Consider the following 16,718-nt stretch of genomic DNA (forward strand, 5'->3'; position numbering starts at 1 on the left):
CATAAACCATTACACGGCGGACTCGCACCTCCAGTGTGGTCCAGCAGCACCAATCAACGCAAAGCGTCTCACCTATAGACACATTTTAAGATGGAATTAGCGTGTCTCATGTCTTAAATGTGTATGCAAGTGCTTGTGTGTTTACTTCATGTAATTGATGATAGAAACATGTCATTTAGTTTTCCTAAAGCCTGATTTTCAAGTCATACAAAGAATAAACCAAAGTATTGGCAGTACAATGTATTTCTATTCCCTTTTGTTGGATATTCATTTGTTAGTTCTTGTAACTGCTAAAAGTGTTTACTAGTTTTGCCTGTCACATATATTTGTTATACCATGTAAACTGTGAAATTCCAAGATTTTCAAACTTGCCTTGTAATAGTGGCTCACAGAGTCTCTGGAATCTACAGAAAAAAAAAAATCACAACAAGATGACATTCAGGAGTATAAATTGGGTTTTTTTTTTTTTAGATAAGAGTACAATGACATTGTGATGCAGCTTTAAAGCTTTTTAAAAGCATACCATCTATAGGGAAGACATCAGACTGCATGCTGGCGAGATCGCAAAGCTGTGTCGGTTTGTGCCGGAGTGGCGAAAGGTGCCGGAAGCTGGGTGGGCATTATGATGGTTGCTATCAGTGGGCTGGGGGCAGACTGGAGTGATGAGGGCTGTTTAGAAAAAGATAATTTTTTAAGTATTTAAGAATACAGACAACTTGTCAAAAAAGTTTCCTCGTGTCAGACACAGATATGTACACAGACACTAGACAGTATTTTATTACTGGTATTTTCACTCGAGGGGCCTGGGGAAACCGTTTTTTTGTAGGCTGCTCATCCTCTGAGTCCGTATATGTGTACAGGGGATTTGGTCTAAAGAAAAGAAATTAAAAACGGTCTTAAGTAATTGTAAATATGCTTTTGGCATATTGTTTCCTAAAGTTAGTTTGATTTCTAACAACACACACAGGAAACAGAGAAGGATTTTGAAGTGCACAAGTGTACATGACTTTGCATTTTTAAAAAGTTTACAAACTTCCACTTTTGGACTATATTATGTGGTGATATTGCAGTATGCAAGCACCACAGATATGTATAAAAGACAAGATCATAAATTCTTAACAATCAAAGATATGTTTGTGAATAAAAGGGTTTTACTTGTGCTTTCTTTTAAGACGGGTCTGGGTTTCTTCTTCGGACTGAAGGTCAGACGTATCACAGCGTTCACGTGGATATCTCTGAAGACTGCGTTCTGCTTCGTGAAATGTGCCTGGAAATACAAACACAATGTACGGCCAGACATACATTACGTGTGGACAAAAGGTGCAAACGCATAGAAAAATCAGCGTTTTCAAAAATACGCTGGTACGTGTGGACGTAGCCTTATTCATTATACAAGGCACAAACGGAAAGTCATGTACGCGTGCAACGTAAAGTTAGGTCAGCGTGCAACGTACAGTCACGTGGGCATTCAAACTGAGTCTAAAGTTTTCGTGTGCGAATTGAAACGAGTGCTCTCCAATCATCAAAAGTAACAAAGTCATTGAACACGTTTATACAGTTAACTTTACGTTTATCAATCATATATCACAGATTTAGAATTTTTGTAGTACTAAGCAACTACAGAGCGAAAGTCTGGGTCAAGCGCCGAGGCCACGGCAAGAACAAAGGAAAACTCGAAGCGTTAAAGCTAGCTTTGTAAGGGAATATAACGAAGAAATTATGAAACGAAAATGTTTTCTTTGTGATATACTTTGTTCGCAGTGCAGTTTATTTGTTGCCGGATTGTAAGAAGTAGACACAATTTCGGGCTCGTAAATAACAGTAAAAAACTTGTTAATGTACAACATTAACGAGTTTTTTACTGTTATTCAAATGCAAACATGGAAATAACGAGTAGGAAAAAAAAATCATTCATTCTTACCTTATACTAATCGTGGTGCAGGCCAGTGCAGTGCATGAACTGATGCCTTCTCCGGTCAATTCCGCTCAGAGTAAATCAAATGTCCTGCTCTACTGTAGAAGACAATGAATACCTGGGGGGATGTACCAATGTGAGAGGGGTGCTGCGGAATAGTCCAAGTGATCGCTGCTTTAATTTCCCGGTCAACTATACATAAATTGCACGTAGACATGATTTTTTAAAGCTGGTGAACTAGACCAAGTCACCGATAACAAATGAACAATAAATCTACTTTCTCTGGTACTTTATACCCGATCAGTTGCAGTGCAATTTAATGCTCAACTACAAATCGATGGTTTTTGATGGTGACCGGAGCCGAATGATCGTCAACTATAAATAGACGTTTTCTCGACGTTGTTGTTGTCACCTGGTCGACTACAAATAGATCAAATATCAATGACAAAAAACAACGGTGAATCAACATCGTTACAACGTCTCTATAGTAAGACCGTCGGTTTACCACAGTATTTCAATGTTGTTACAACATTGGCATTTCAACCCCGACCATATACGACGGTTCGGATGAAAAATCAACATAGATTCAATGTCATCTTGCTATCTGGGCAATGAAAGATACAGCAGGAAGCGGAAAGTGCAGCAGACGAGCACGAGCGAGGTTTGGTGCAGCATGAAGACCATGCGCAGATGAGATCAGCCAACACAAGAGGAGTGGAATTTACTGGGCCACTAACTTGCTCTTTAACTGACTAGACTCTCACGCTAGCGTGTGCTAATGCTAATGTACCCGTGGAGCAAAGTGCTAGAAAGCCAAATGAGGTTCCACTGAGACTTGAACTCAGATCGCTGGATTCAGAGTCCAGAGTGCTAACCATTACACCATGGAACCCTGCCTGAAGCAGAGAAAAGCTCTGTGTCAAACAGGCATAAAAGTGTAGTAGTGCAGTTCCTGGTAAACTGATGGGGATTTCTACACGGCCAGCCAAATTTTACCTGTCATACCTGCTGCGAATCCCAGCTTGACGTGACCACGGTGGCCCTTCAGAGGTCCTCGTTAGTATAGTGGACAGTATCTCCGCCTGTCACGCGGAAGACCGGGGTTTGATTCCCCGACGGGGAGTGAGCAGTCTCCTTCGCTGCACAGCCTTTTACCTGGAATGACCACGCACACGTTAATCGCACACCAGATCCTAGTCAATCTAATAATCTAGTCCTATAATGGGCTTGAAGAAACATGAATTCCACCTGTGCGCTCACAAGTCAAAAAGGTCTTCTCGGAAAGAGCTCCCATGAGAAGAGTTGCTAGTCCAAGAGAACTCTGCTTGTCCAGCGTTTCCTCTGTTTTACTTGCGTCCCTACTGACAAATAAGTCTCTTGGTTTTGTCTTCTGTAGATTGTGTGCTTGCCAAACAAAGGACATCAAAGAGCTTGTTAACAACAAGATCAGCTCCCATGAGAACAGATGCTATCTCCAGATCACAATTTGCATTGTCAATCTAGCCATAAGTGGGGGAATGCTTGAAAAATGACACAAATGGGAGTTCCCTCCTTCTCACTAGTCCTACATGATCTGTCATCAAAGTCCACAAATGTAAGAAAGCATTAAAATGCTCCTTTAATGACTACAGAGTATGCCAGCGCCGTTTCCGTAGTGTAGTGGTTATCACGTTCGCCTAACACGCGAAAGGTCCTGGTTCGAAACCAGGCGGAAACATGCTTCTTTGCTTATGCGTCCTGATATAAAAGTGTCTGACTGCAGGCACTGCTTGAACTTGTGGGGTTCTACTGCTGTTTGGGACACAGACGAGAGAAAGTACTCAAATCTGGTACAGGCCTCTGACATTTGTAACCTTTGGATGCTGGTCTTGCTAAGAGTTCTCTATGGCCCAAATTTCAACAGAATTCACACAAATCAACACATCTCCCGTCACCATATTTCCTGAAGATGGAGGCACAGACTACGCTCTTGGAAATGAGTGGCTCTAGGTGGCCTGCACAGGACTTGGGCCTATTTTCAGCCAATGCACAAGGCAATGAAACAAATGGCCACTTTAGGCAACAGTTCTGCTGCCAGAGGTTCTGGGGTTCTTAGGGCAGCACATGTTGAGCTGTGCTTGCTTTAGTGAACTCCTAAATGTCAAACGTTTAAGTGAGCCTAACATCGAGACTACAGTTCAGACTCCTTGCTAGACTGCGTCTGTCTCTTCTCAATGGCTCCTTTTCTTCAAGGCCATGATAGGAACATGCCACCAGATTTGTCAGATTGCGAGCTTACTCAGTGAGACACATTGGAAAGCTAAACAAACAGGCCTGCGGGGTTTCCGTAGTGTAGTGGTTATCACGTTCGTCTCACACGCGAAAGGTCCCCGGTCCGAAACCGGGCGGAAACATGGGTCTTTTGCTTCTTTGGTCACAAGGGAATTGATGTTCACTGTTTAGACAACTCTGCTTGTCCAGCGTTTTCTCTTTTTACTTGCATCCCTATTGAGAAATAAGTCTCTTGGTTTTGTCTTCGGTAGATTGTGCGCTAGCCAAACAAAGGACATCAAAGAGCTTGTCAACAAGAAGATCGGGGCCTTCAGAGGTGGCAACAGGATTAGAAGTGAGAAGAGTGCAAGAGGAAAAGTTGACTTGAGTCAAGGTGGCCAATGAAAGATACAGCAGGAAGCGGAAAGTGCAGCAGACGAGCACGAGCGAGGTTTGGTGCAGCATGAAGACCATGCGCAGATGAGATCAGCCAACACAAGAGGAGTGGAATTTACTGGGCCACTAACTTGCTCTTTAACTGACTAGACTCTCACGCTAGCGTGTGCTAATGCTAATGTACCCGTGGAGCAAAGTGCTAGAAAGCCAAATGAGGTTCCACTGAGACTTGAACTCAGATCGCTGGATTCAGAGTCCAGAGTGCTAACCATTACACCATGGAACCCTGCCTGAAGCAGAGAAAAGCTCTGTGTCAAACAGGCATAAAAGTGTAGTAGTGCAGTTCCTGGTAAACTGATGGGGATTTCTACACGGCCAGCCAAATTTTACCTGTCATACCTGCTGCGAATCCCAGCTTGACGTGACCACGGTGGCCCTTCAGAGGTCCTCGTTAGTATAGTGGACAGTATCTCCGCCTGTCACGCGGAAGACCGGGGTTCGATTCCCGACGGGGAGTGAGCAGTCTCCTTCGCTGCGCAGCCTTTACCTGGAATGACCACGCACACGTTAATCGCACACCAGATCCTAGTCAATCTAATAATCTAGTCCTATAATGGGCTTGAAGAAACATGAATTCCACCTGTGCGCTCACAAGTCAAAAAGGTCTTCTCGGAAAGAGCTCCCATGAGAAGAGTTGCTAGTCCAAGAGAACTCTGCTTGTCCAGCGTTTCCTCTGTTTTACTTGCGTCCCTACTGACAAATAAGTCTCTTGGTTTTGTCTTCTGTAGATTGTGTGCTTGCCAAACAAAGGACATCAAAGAGCTTGTTAACAACAAGATCAGCTCCCATGAGAACAGATGCTATCTCCAGATCACAATTTGCATTGTCAATCTAGCCATAAGTGGGGGAATGCTTGAAAAATGACACAAATGGGAGTTCCCTCCTTCTCACTAGTCCTACATGATCTGTCATCAAGTCCACAAATGTAAGAAAGCATTAAAATGCTCCTTTAATGACTACAGGGTATGCCAGCGCCGTTTCCGTAGTGTAGTGGTTATCACGTTCGCCTAACACGCGAAAGGTCCCTGGTTCGAAACCAGGCGGAAACATGCTTCTTTGCTTATGCGTCCTGATATAAAAGTGTCTGACTGCAGGCACTGCTTGAACTTGTGGGGTTCTACTGCTGTTTGGGACACAGACGAGAGAAAGTACTCAAATCTGGTACAGGCCTCTGACATTTGTAACCTTTGGATGCTGGTCTTGCTAAGAGTTCGCTATGGCCCAAATTTCAACACAATTCACACAAATCAACACATCTCCGTCACCATATTTCCTGAAGATGGAGGCACAGACTAAGCTCTTGGAAATGAGTGGCTCTAGGTGGCCTGCACAGGACTTGGGCCTATTTTCAGCCAATGCACAAGGCAATGAAACAAATGGCCACTTTAGGCAACAGTTCTGCTGCCAGAGGTTCTGGGGTTCTTAGGGCAGCACATGTTGAGCTGTGCTTGCTTTAGTGAACTCCTAAATGTCAAACGTTTAAGTGAGCCTAACATCGAGACTACAGTTCAGACTCCTTGCTAGACTGCGTCTGTCTCTTCTCATGGCTCCTTTTCTTCAAGGCCATGATAGGAACATGCCACCAGATTTGTCAGATTGCGAGCTTACTCAGTGAGACACATTGGAAAGCTAAACAAACAGGCCTGCGGGGTTTCCGTAGTGTAGTGGTTATCACGTTCGCCTCACACGCGAAAGGTCCCCGGTCCGAAACCGGGCGGAAACATGGGTCTTTTGCTTCTTTGGTCACAAGGGAATTGATGTTCACTGTTTAGACAACTCTGCTTGTCCAGCGTTTCTCTTTTTTACTTGCATCCCTATTGAGAAATAAGTCTCTTGGTTTTGTCTTCGGTAGATTGTGCGCTAGCCAAACAAAGGACATCAAAGAGCTTGTCAACAAGAAGATCGGGGCCTTCAGAGGTGGCAACAGGATTAGAAGTGAGAAGAGTGCAAGAGGAAAAGTTGACTTGAGTCAAGGTGGCCAATGAAAGATACAGCAGGAAGCGGAAAGTGCAGCAGACGAGCACGAGCGAGGTTTGGTGCAGCATGAAGACATGCGCAGATGAGATCAGCCAACACAAGAGGAGTGGAATTTACTGGGCCACTAACTTGCTCTTTAACTGACTAGACTCTCACGCTAGCGTGTGCTAATGCTAATGTACCCGTGGAGCAAAGTGCTAGAAAGCCAAATGAGGTTCCACTAAGACTTGAACTCAGATCGCTGGATTCAGAGTCCAGAGTGCTAACCATTACACCATGGAACCCTGCCTGAAGCAGAGAAAAGCTCTGTGTCAAACAGGCATAAAAGTGTAGTAGTGCAGTTCCTGGTAAACTGATGGGATTTCTACACGGCCAGCCAAATTTTACCTGTCATACCTGCTGCGAATCCCAGCTTGACGTGACCACGGTGGCCCTTCAGAGGTCCTCGTTAGTATAGTGGACAGTATCTCCGCCTGTCACGCGGAAGACCGGGGTTCGATTCCCCGACGGGAGTGAGCAGTCTCCTTCGCTGCGCACCTTTTACCTGGAATGACCACGCACACGTTAATCGCACACCAGATCCTAGTCAATCTAATAATCTAGTCCTATAATGGGCTTGAAGAAACATGATTCCACCTGTGCGCTCACAAGTCAAAAAGGTCTTCTCGGAAAGAGCTCCCATGAGAAGAGTTGCTAGTCCAAGAGAACTCTGCTTGTCCAGCGTTTCCTCTGTTTACTTGCGTCCCTACTGACAAATAAGTCTCTTGGTTTTGTCTTCTGTAGATTGTGTGCTTGCCAAACAAAGGACATCAAAGAGCTTGTTAACACAAGATCAGCTCCATGAGAACAGATGCTATCTCAGATCACAATTTGCATTGTCAATCTAGCCATAAGTGGGGAATGCTTGAAAAATGACACAAATGGGAGTTCCTCCTTCTCACTAGTCCTACATGATCTGTCATCAAAGTCCACAAATGTAAGAAAGCATTAAAATGCTCCTTAATGACTACAGGTATGCCAGCGCCGTTTCCGTAGTGTAGTGGTTATCACGTTCGCCTAACACGCGAAAGGTCCCTGGTTCGAAACCAGGCGGAAACATGCTTCTTTGCTTATGCGTCCTGATATAAAAGTGTCTGACTGCAGGCACTGCTTGAACTTGTGGGGTTCTACTGCTGTTTGGGACACAGACGAGAGAAAGTACTCAAATCTGGTACAGGCCTCTGACATTTGTAACCTTGGATGCTGGTCTTGCTAAGAGTTCGCTATGGCCAAATTTCAACACAATTCACACAATCAACACATCTCCCGTCACCATATTTCCTGAAGATGGAGGCACAGACTAAGCTCTTGGAAATGAGTGGCTCTAGGTGGCCTGCACAGGACTTGGGCCTATTTTCAGCCAATGCACAAGGCAATGAAACAAATGGCCACTTTAGGCAACAGTTCTGCTGCCAGAGGTTCTGGGGTTCTTAGGGCAGCACATGTTGAGCTGTGCTTGCTTTAGTGAACTCCTAAATGTCAAACGTTAAGTGAGCCTAACATCGAGACTACAGTTCAGACTCCTTGCTAGACTGCGTCTGTCTCTTCTCAATGGCTCCTTTTCTTCAAGGCCATGATAGGAACATGCCACCAGATTTGTCAGATTGCGAGCTTACTCAGTGAGACACATTGGAAAGCTAAACAAACAGGCCTGCGGGGTTTCCGTAGTGTAGTGGTTATCACGTTCGCCTCACACGCGAAAGGTCCCCGGTCCGAAACCGGGCGGAAACATGGGTCTTTTGCTTCTTTGGTCACAAGGGAATTGATGTTCACTGTTTAGACAACTCTGCTTGTCCAGCGTTTTCTTTTTTACTTGCATCCCTATTGAGAAATAAGTCTCTTGGTTTTGTCTTCGGTAGATTGTGCGCTAGCCAAACAAAGGACATCAAAGAGCTTGTCAACAAGAAGATCGGGGCCTTCAGAGGTGGCAACAGGATTAGAAGTGAGAAGAGTGCAAGAGGAAAAGTTGACTTGAGTCAAGGTGGCCAATGAAAGATACAGCAGGAAGCGGAAAGTGCAGCAGACGAGCACGAGCGAGGTTTGGTGCAGCATGAAGACCATGCGCAGATGAGATCAGCCAACCAAGAGGAGTGGAATTTACTGGGCCACTAACTTGCTCTTTAACTGACTAGACTCTCACGCTAGCGTGTGCTAATGCTAATGTACCCGTGGAGCAAAGTGCTAGAAAGCCAATGAGGTTCCACTAAGACTTGAACTCAGATCGCTGGATTCAGAGTCCAGAGTGCTAACCATTACACCATGGAACCCTGCCTGAAGCAGAGAAAAGCTCTGTGTCAAACAGGCATAAAGTGTAGTAGTGCAGTTCCTGGTAAACTGATGGGGATTTCTACACGGCCAGCCAAATTTTACCTGTCATACCTGCTGCGAATCCCAGCTTGACGTGACCACGGTGGCCTTCAGAGGTCCTCGTTAGTATAGTGGACAGTATCTCCGCCTGTCACGCGGAAGACCGGGGTTCGATTCCCCGACGGGGAGTGAGCAGTCTCTTCGCTGCGCAGCTTTTACCTGGAATGACCACGCACACGTTAATCGCACACCAGATCCTAGTCAATCTAATAATCTAGTCCTATAATGGCTTGAAGAACATGAATTCCACCTGTGCGCTCACAAGTCAAAAAGGTCTTCTCGGAAAGAGCTCCCATGAGAAGAGTTGCTAGTCCAAGAGAACTCTGCTTGTCCAGCGTTTCCTCTGTTTTACTTGCGTCCCTACTGACAAATAAGTCTCTTGGTTTGTCTTCTGTAGATTGTGTGCTTGCCAAACAAAGGACATCAAAGAGCTTGTTAACAACAAGATCAGCTCCATGAGAACAGATGCTATCTCCAGATCACAATTTGCATTGTCAATCTAGCCATAAGTGGGGGAATGCTTGAAAAATGACACAAATGGGAGTTCCCTCCTTCTCACTAGTCCTACATGATCTGTCATCAAGTCCACAAATGTAGAAAGCATTAAAATGCTCCTTTAATGACTACAGGGTATGCCAGCGCCGTTCCGTAGTGTAGTGGTTATCACGTTCGCCTAACACGCGAAAGGTCCTGGTTCGAAACCAGGCGGAAACATGCTTCTTTGCTTATGCGTCCTGATATAAAAGTGTCTGACTGCAGCACTGCTTGAACTTGTGGGGTTCTACTGCTGTTTGGGACACAGACGAGAGAAGTACCAAATCTGGTACAGGCCTCTGACATTTGTAACCTTTGGATGCTGGCTTGCTAAGAGTTCGCTATGGCCCAAATTTCAACAGAATTCACACAAATCAACACATCTCCGTCACCATATTTCCTGAAGATGGAGGCACAGACTAAGCTCTGGAAATGAGTGGCTCTAGGTGGCCTGCACAGGACTTGGGCCTATTTTCAGCCAATGCACAAGGCATGAAACAAATGGCCACTTTAGGCAACAGTTCTGCTGCCAGAGGTTCTGGGGTTCTTAGGGCAGCACATGTGAGCTGTGCTTGCTTTAGTGAACTCCTAAATGTCAAAACGTTTAAGTGAGCCTAACATCGAGACTACAGTTCAGACTCCTTGCTAGACTGCGTCTGTCTCTTCTCAATGGCTCCTTTCTTCAAGGCCATGATAGGAACATGCACAGATTGTCAGATTGCGAGCTTACTCAGTGAGACACATTGGAAAGCTAAACAAACAGGCCTGCGGGGTTTCCGTAGTGTAGTGGTTATCACGTTCGCTCACACGCGAAAGGTCCCGGTCCGAAACCGGGCGGAAACATGGGTCTTTTGCTTCTTTGGTCACAAGGGAATTGATGTTCACTGTTTAGACAACTCTGCTTGTCCAGCGTTTTCTCTTTTTTACTTGCATCCCTATTGAGAAATAAGTCTCTTGGTTTGTCTTCGGTAGATTGTGCGCTAGCCAAACAAAGGACATCAAAGAGCTTGTCAACAAGAAGATCGGGGCTTCAGAGGTGGCAACAGGATTAGAAGTGAGAAGAGTGCAAGAGGAAAAGTTGACTTGAGTCAAGGTGGCCAATGAAAGATACAGCAGGAAGCGGAAAGTGCAGCAGACGAGCACGAGCGAGGTTTGGTGCAGCATGAAGACCATGCGCAGATGAGATCAGCCAACACAAGAGGAGTGGAATTTACTGGGCCACTAACTTGCTCTTTAACTGACTAGACTCTCACGCTAGCGTGTGCTATGCTAATGTACCCGTGGAGCAAAGTGCTAGAAAGCCAAATGAGGTTCCACTAAGACTTGAACTCAGATCGCTGGATTCAGAGTCCAGAGTGCTAACCATTACACCATGGAACCCTGCCTGAAGCAGAGAAAAGCTCTGTGTCAAACAGGCATAAAAGTGTAGTAGTGCAGTTCCTGGAAACTGATGGGGATTTCTACACGGCCAGCCAAATTTTACCTGTCATACCTGCTGCGAATCCCAGCTTGACGTGACCACGGTGGCCCTTCAGAGGTCCTCGTTAGTATAGTGGACAGTATCTCCGCCTGTCACGCGGAAGACCGGGGTTTGATTCCCCGACGGGGAGTGAGCAGTCTCCTTCGCTGCGCAGCCTTTTACCTGGAATGACCACGCACACGTTAATCGCACACCAGATCCTAGTCAATCTAATAATCTAGTCCTATAATGGGCTTGAAGAAACATGAATTCCACCTGTGCGCTCACAAGTCAAAAAGGTCTTCTCGAAGAGCTCCCATGAGAAGAGTTGCTAGTCCAAGAGAATCTGCTTGTCCAGCGTTTCCTCTGTTTTACTTGCGTCCCTACTGACAAATAAGTCTCTTGGTTTTGTCTTCTGTAGATTGTGTGCTTGCCAAACAAAGGACATCAAAGAGCTTGTTAACACAAGATCAGCTCCCATGAGAACAGATGCTATCTCCAGATCACAATTTGCATTGTCAATCTAGCCATAAGTGGGGAATGCTTGAAAAATGACACAAATGGGAGTTCCCTCCTTCTCACTAGTCCTACATGATCTGTCATCAAAGTCCAAATGTAAGAAAGCATAAAATGCTCCTTTAATGACTACAGGGTATGCCAGCGCCGTTTCCGTAGTGTAGTGGTTATCACGTTCGCCTAACACGCGAAAGGTCCTGGTTCGAAACCAGGCGGAAACATGCTTCTTTGCTTATGCGTCCTGATATAAAAGTGTCTGACTGCAGGCACTGCTTGAACTTGTGGGGTTCTACTGCTGTTTGGGACACAGACGAGAGAAAGTACTCAATCTGGTACAGGCCTCTGACATTTGTAACCTTTGGATGCTGGTCTTGCTAAGAGTTCTCTATGGCCCAAATTTCAACAGAATTCACACAAATCAACACATCTCCCGTCACCATATTTCCTGAAGATGGAGGCACAGACTAAGCTCTTGGAAATGAGTGGCTCTAGGTGGCCTGCACAGGACTTGGGCCTATTTCAGCCAATGCACAAGGCAATGAAACAAATGGCCACTTTAGGCAACAGTTCTGCTGCCAGAGGTTCTGGGGTTCTTAGGGCAGCACATGTTGAGCTGTGCTTGCTTTAGTGAACTCCTAAATGTCAAACGTTTAAGTGAGCCTAACATCGAGACTACAGTTCAGACTCCTTGCTAGACTGCGTCTGTCTCTTCTCAATGGCTCCTTTTCTTCAAGGCCATGATAGGAACATGCCACCAGATTTTGTCAGATTGCGAGCTTACTCAGTGAGACACATTGGAAAGCTAAACAAACAGGCCTGCGGGGTTTCCGTAGTGTAGTGGTTATCACGTTCGCCTACACGCGAAAGGTCCCCGGTCCGAAACCGGGCGGAAACATGGGTCTTTGCTTCTTTGGTCACAAGGGAATTGATGTTCACTGTTTAGACAACTCTGCTTGTCCAGCGTTTTCTCTTTTTTACTGCTGTTTCCTATTGAGAAATAAGTCTCTTGGTTTTGTCTTCGGTAGATTGTGCGCTAGCCAAACAAAGGACATCAAAGAGCTTGTCAACAAGAAGATCGGGGCTTCAGAGGTGGCAACAGGATTAGAAGTGAGAAGAGTGCAAGAGGAAAAGTTGACTTGAGTCAAGGTGGCCAATGAAAGATACAGCAGGAAGCGGAAAGTGCAGCAGACGAGCACGAGCGAGGTTTGGTGCAGCATGAAGACATGCGCAGATGAGATCAGCCAACACAAGAGGAGTGGAATTTACTGGGCCACTAACTTGCTCTTTAACTGACTAGACTCCACGCTAGCGTGTGCTAATGCTAATGTACCCGTGGAGCAAAGTGCTAGAAAGCCAAATGAGGTTCCACTGAGACTTGAACTCAGATCGCTGGATTCAGAGTCCAGAGTGCTAACCATTACACCATGGAACCCTGCTGAAGCAGAGAAAAGCTCTGTGTCAAACAGGCATAAAAGTGTAGTAGTGCAGTTCTGGTAAACTGATGGGGATTCTACACGGCCAGCCAAATTTTACCTGTCATACCTGCTGCGAATCCCAGCTTGACGTGACCACGGTGGCCCTTCAGAGGTCCTCGTTAGTATAGTGGGACAGTATCTCCGCTGTCACGCGGAAGACCGGGGTTCGATTCCCCGACGGGGAGTGAGCAGTCTCCTTCGCTGCGCGCCTTTTACCTGGAATGACCACGCACACGTTAATCGACACCAGATCCTAGTCAATCTAATAATCTAGTCCTATAATGGGCTTGAAGAAACATGAATTCCACCTGTGCGCTCACAAGTCAAAAAGGTCTTCTCGGAAAGAGCTCCATGAGAAGAGTTGCTAGTCCAAGAGAACTCTGCTTGTCCAGCGTTTCCTCTGTTTTACTTGCGTCCCTACTGACAAATAAGTCTCTTGGTTTTGTCTTCTGTAGATTGTGTGCTTGCCAAACAAAGGACATCAAAGAGCTTGTTAACAACAAGATCAGCTCCCATGAGAACAGATGCTATCTCCAGATCACAATTGCATTGTCAATCTAGCCATAAGTGGGGGAATGCTTGAAAATGACACAAATGGGATTCCCTCCTTCTCACTAGTCCTACATGATCTGTCATCAAAGTCCACAAATGTAAGAAAGCATTAAATGCTCCTTTAATGACTACAGGGTATGCAGCGCCGTTTCCGTAGTGTAGTGGTTATCACGTTCGCCTAACACGCGAAAGGTCCCTGGTTCGAACCAGGCGGAAACATGCTTCTTTGCTTATGCGTCCTGATATAAAAGTGTCTGACTGCAGGCACTGCTTGAACTTGTGGGTTCTACTGCTGTTTGGGACACAGACGAGAGAAAGTACTCAAATCTGGTACAGGCCTCTGACATTTGTAACTTTGGATGCTGGCTTGCTAAGAGTTCTCTATGGCCCAAATTTCAACAGAATTCACACAAATCAACACATCTCCCGTCACCATATTTCCTGAAGATGGAGGCACAGACTAAGCTCTTGGAAATGAGTGGCTCTAGGTGGCCTGCACAGGACTTGGGCCTATTTTCAGCCAATGCACAAGGCAATGAAACAAATGGCCACTTTAGGCAACAGTTCTGCTGCCAGAGGTTCTGGGTTCTTAGGGCAGCACATGTTGAGCTGTGCTTGCTTTAGTGAACTCCTAAATGTCAAACGTTTAAGTGAGCCTAACATCGAGACTACAGTTCAGACTCCTTGCTAGACTGCGTCTGTCTCTTCTCAATGGCTCCTTTTCTTCAAGGCCATGATAGGAACATGCCACCAGATTTGTCAGATTGCGAGCTTACTCAGTGAGACACATTGGAAAGCTAAACAAACAGGCCTGCGGGGTTTCCGTAGTGTAGTGGTTATCACGTTCGCCTCACACGCGAAAGGTCCCCGGTCCGAAACCGGGCGGAAACATGGGTCTTTTGCTTCTTTGGTCACAAGGGAATTGATGTTCACTGTTTAGACAACTCTGCTTGTCCAGCGTTTTCTCTTTTTTACTTGCATCCCTATTGAGAAATAAGTCTCTTGGTTTTGTCTTCGGTAGATTGTGCGCTAGCCAAACAAAGGACATCAAAGAGCTTGTCAACAAGAAGATCGGGCCTTCAGAGGTGGCAACAGGATTAGAAGTGAGAAGAGTGCAAGAGGAAAAGTTGACTTGAGTCAAGGTGGCCAATGAAAGATACAGCAGGAAGCGGAAAGTGCAGCAGACGAGCACGAGCGAGGTTTGGTGCAGCATGAAGACATGCGCAGATGAGATCAGCCAACACAAGAGGAGTGGAATTTACTGGGCCACTAACTTGCTCTTTAACTGACTAGACTCTCACGCTAGCGTGTGCTAATGCTAATGTACCGTGGAGCAAAGTGCTAGAAAGCCAAATGAGGTTCCACTGAGACTTGAACTCAGATCGCTGGATTCAGAGTCCAGAGTGCTAACCATTACACATGGAACCCTGCCTGAAGCAGAGAAAAGCTCTGTGTCAAACAGGCATAAAGTGTAGTAGTGCAGTTCCTGGTAAACTGATGGGGATTTCTACACGGCCAGCCAAATTTTACCTGTCATACCTGCTGCGAATCCCAGCTTGACGTGACCACGGTGGCCCTTCAGAGGTCCTCGTTAGTATAGTGGACAGTATCTCCGCCTGTCACGCGGAAGACCGGGGTTCGATTCCCCGACGGGGAGTGAGCAGTCTCCTTCGCTGCGCAGCCTTTTACCTGGAATGACCACGCACACGTTAATCGCACACCAGATCCTAGTCAATCTAATAATCTAGTCCTATAATGGGCTTGAAGAAACATGAATTCCACCTGTGCGCTCACAAGTCAAAAAGGTCTTCTCGGAAAGAGCTCCCATGAGAAGAGTTGCTAGTCCAAGAGAACTCTGCTTGTCCAGCGTTTCCTCTGTTTTACTTGCGTCCCTACTGACAAATAAGTCTCTTGGTTTTGTCTTCTGTAGATTGTGTGCTTGCCAAACAAAGGACATCAAAGAGCTTGTTAACAACAAGATCAGCTCCATGAGAACAGATGCTATCTCCAGATCACAATTTGCATTGTCAATCTAGCCATAAGTGGGGGAATGCTTGAAAAATGACACAAATGGGAGTTCCCTCCTTCTCACTAGTCCTACATGATCTGTCATCAAAGTCCAAAAATGTAAGAAAGCATTAAAATGCTCCTTTAATGACTACAGGTATGCCAGCGCCGTTTCCGTAGTGTAGTGGTTATCACGTTCGCCTAACACGCGAAAGGTCCCTGGTTCGAAACCAGGCGGAAACATGCTTCTTTGCTTATGCGTCCTGATATAAAAGTGTCTGACTGCAGGCACTGCTTGAACTTGTGGGGTTCTACTGCTGTTTGGGACACAGACGAGAGAAAGTACTCAAATCTGGTACAGGCCTCTGACATTTGTAACCTTTGGATGCTGGTCTTGCTAAGAGTTCTCTATGGCCAAATTTCAACAGAATTCACACAAATCAACACATCTCCGTCACCATATTTCCTGAAGATGGAGGCACAGACTAAGCTCTTGGAAATGAGTGGCTCTAGGTGGCCTGCACAGGACTTGGGCCTATTTTCAGCCAATGCACAAGGCAATGAAACAATGGCCACTTTAGGCAACAGTTCTGCTGCCAGAGGTTCTGGGTTCTTAGGGCAGCACATGTTGAGCTGTGCTTGCTTTAGTGAACTCCTAAATGTCAAACGTTTAAGTGAGCCTAACATCGAGACTACAGTTCAGACTCCTTGCTAGACTGCGTCTGTCTCTTCTCAATGGCTCCTTTTCTTCAAGGCCATGATAGGAACATGCCACCAGATTTGTCAGATTGCGAGCTTACTCAGTGAGACACATTGGAAAGCTAAACAAACAGGCCTGCGGGGTTTCCGTAGTGTAGTGGTTATCACGTTCGCCTCACACGCGAAAGGTCCCCGGTCCGAAACCGGGCGGAAACATGGGTCTTTTGCTTCTTTGGTCACAAGGGAATTGATGTTCACTGTTTAGACAACTCTGCTTGTCCAGCGTTTTCTCTTTTTACTTGCATCCCTATTGAGAAATAAGTCTCTTGGTTTTGTCTTCGGTAGATTGTGCGCTAGCCAAACAAAGGACATCAAAGAGCTTGTCAACAAGAAGATCGGGGCCTTCAGAGGTGGCAACAGGATTAGAAGTGAGAAGAGTGCAAGAGGAAAAGTTGACTTGAGTCAAGGTGGC

At 45.8% G+C, this 16,718-nt stretch overlaps 25 non-coding genes across 25 annotated transcripts; 18 read left to right on the forward strand and 7 right to left on the reverse strand.

Moving 5' to 3' along the window:
- Positions 1-2,735: 2,735 nt before the first annotated feature.
- Positions 2,736-2,807, reverse strand: trnaq-cug (transfer RNA glutamine (anticodon CUG)). Its single transcript has one exon. It is a non-coding gene; the product is annotated as a tRNA-Gln (tRNA).
- A 159-nt stretch (positions 2,808-2,966) lies between these two features.
- On the forward strand, positions 2,967-3,038 carry trnad-guc (transfer RNA aspartic acid (anticodon GUC)). The gene has a single exon. It is a non-coding gene; the product is annotated as a tRNA-Asp (tRNA).
- A 522-nt stretch (positions 3,039-3,560) lies between these two features.
- Positions 3,561-3,632, forward strand: trnav-aac (transfer RNA valine (anticodon AAC)). The gene has a single exon. It is a non-coding gene; the product is annotated as a tRNA-Val (tRNA).
- A 603-nt stretch (positions 3,633-4,235) lies between these two features.
- trnav-cac (transfer RNA valine (anticodon CAC)) lies at positions 4,236-4,308 on the forward strand. The gene has a single exon. It is a non-coding gene; the product is annotated as a tRNA-Val (tRNA).
- A 467-nt stretch (positions 4,309-4,775) lies between these two features.
- Positions 4,776-4,847, reverse strand: trnaq-cug (transfer RNA glutamine (anticodon CUG)). Its single transcript has one exon. It is a non-coding gene; the product is annotated as a tRNA-Gln (tRNA).
- Positions 4,848-5,006: 159 nt separating this feature from the next.
- trnad-guc (transfer RNA aspartic acid (anticodon GUC)) lies at positions 5,007-5,077 on the forward strand. Its single transcript has one exon. It is a non-coding gene; the product is annotated as a tRNA-Asp (tRNA).
- A 520-nt stretch (positions 5,078-5,597) lies between these two features.
- trnav-aac (transfer RNA valine (anticodon AAC)) lies at positions 5,598-5,670 on the forward strand. Its single transcript has one exon. It is a non-coding gene; the product is annotated as a tRNA-Val (tRNA).
- Positions 5,671-6,271: 601 nt separating this feature from the next.
- Positions 6,272-6,344, forward strand: trnav-cac (transfer RNA valine (anticodon CAC)). The gene has a single exon. It is a non-coding gene; the product is annotated as a tRNA-Val (tRNA).
- Positions 6,345-6,810: 466 nt separating this feature from the next.
- trnaq-cug (transfer RNA glutamine (anticodon CUG)) lies at positions 6,811-6,882 on the reverse strand. The gene has a single exon. It is a non-coding gene; the product is annotated as a tRNA-Gln (tRNA).
- A 158-nt stretch (positions 6,883-7,040) lies between these two features.
- Positions 7,041-7,111, forward strand: trnad-guc (transfer RNA aspartic acid (anticodon GUC)). Its single transcript has one exon. It is a non-coding gene; the product is annotated as a tRNA-Asp (tRNA).
- Positions 7,112-7,623: 512 nt separating this feature from the next.
- trnav-aac (transfer RNA valine (anticodon AAC)) lies at positions 7,624-7,696 on the forward strand. Its single transcript has one exon. It is a non-coding gene; the product is annotated as a tRNA-Val (tRNA).
- A 599-nt stretch (positions 7,697-8,295) lies between these two features.
- trnav-cac (transfer RNA valine (anticodon CAC)) lies at positions 8,296-8,368 on the forward strand. Its single transcript has one exon. It is a non-coding gene; the product is annotated as a tRNA-Val (tRNA).
- Positions 8,369-8,832: 464 nt separating this feature from the next.
- On the reverse strand, positions 8,833-8,904 carry trnaq-cug (transfer RNA glutamine (anticodon CUG)). Its single transcript has one exon. It is a non-coding gene; the product is annotated as a tRNA-Gln (tRNA).
- A 157-nt stretch (positions 8,905-9,061) lies between these two features.
- trnad-guc (transfer RNA aspartic acid (anticodon GUC)) lies at positions 9,062-9,133 on the forward strand. The gene has a single exon. It is a non-coding gene; the product is annotated as a tRNA-Asp (tRNA).
- Positions 9,134-9,647: 514 nt separating this feature from the next.
- trnav-aac (transfer RNA valine (anticodon AAC)) lies at positions 9,648-9,718 on the forward strand. Its single transcript has one exon. It is a non-coding gene; the product is annotated as a tRNA-Val (tRNA).
- A 1,128-nt stretch (positions 9,719-10,846) lies between these two features.
- On the reverse strand, positions 10,847-10,918 carry trnaq-cug (transfer RNA glutamine (anticodon CUG)). The gene has a single exon. It is a non-coding gene; the product is annotated as a tRNA-Gln (tRNA).
- A 158-nt stretch (positions 10,919-11,076) lies between these two features.
- Positions 11,077-11,148, forward strand: trnad-guc (transfer RNA aspartic acid (anticodon GUC)). Its single transcript has one exon. It is a non-coding gene; the product is annotated as a tRNA-Asp (tRNA).
- Positions 11,149-11,662: 514 nt separating this feature from the next.
- Positions 11,663-11,734, forward strand: trnav-aac (transfer RNA valine (anticodon AAC)). The gene has a single exon. It is a non-coding gene; the product is annotated as a tRNA-Val (tRNA).
- Positions 11,735-12,873: 1,139 nt separating this feature from the next.
- trnaq-cug (transfer RNA glutamine (anticodon CUG)) lies at positions 12,874-12,945 on the reverse strand. The gene has a single exon. It is a non-coding gene; the product is annotated as a tRNA-Gln (tRNA).
- A 742-nt stretch (positions 12,946-13,687) lies between these two features.
- Positions 13,688-13,759, forward strand: trnav-aac (transfer RNA valine (anticodon AAC)). Its single transcript has one exon. It is a non-coding gene; the product is annotated as a tRNA-Val (tRNA).
- A 599-nt stretch (positions 13,760-14,358) lies between these two features.
- trnav-cac (transfer RNA valine (anticodon CAC)) lies at positions 14,359-14,431 on the forward strand. Its single transcript has one exon. It is a non-coding gene; the product is annotated as a tRNA-Val (tRNA).
- Positions 14,432-14,896: 465 nt separating this feature from the next.
- On the reverse strand, positions 14,897-14,967 carry trnaq-cug (transfer RNA glutamine (anticodon CUG)). The gene has a single exon. It is a non-coding gene; the product is annotated as a tRNA-Gln (tRNA).
- Positions 14,968-15,125: 158 nt separating this feature from the next.
- Positions 15,126-15,197, forward strand: trnad-guc (transfer RNA aspartic acid (anticodon GUC)). The gene has a single exon. It is a non-coding gene; the product is annotated as a tRNA-Asp (tRNA).
- Positions 15,198-15,717: 520 nt separating this feature from the next.
- trnav-aac (transfer RNA valine (anticodon AAC)) lies at positions 15,718-15,790 on the forward strand. Its single transcript has one exon. It is a non-coding gene; the product is annotated as a tRNA-Val (tRNA).
- A 599-nt stretch (positions 15,791-16,389) lies between these two features.
- trnav-cac (transfer RNA valine (anticodon CAC)) lies at positions 16,390-16,462 on the forward strand. Its single transcript has one exon. It is a non-coding gene; the product is annotated as a tRNA-Val (tRNA).
- The last annotated feature ends 256 nt before the right edge of the window (positions 16,463-16,718 follow it).

Source organism: Oreochromis niloticus, unplaced genomic scaffold (assembly GCF_001858045.2).
Source record: "Oreochromis niloticus isolate F11D_XX unplaced genomic scaffold, O_niloticus_UMD_NMBU tig00003027_pilon, whole genome shotgun sequence".
Classification (NCBI taxonomy): Eukaryota; Metazoa; Chordata; class Actinopteri; order Cichliformes; family Cichlidae; genus Oreochromis; species Oreochromis niloticus.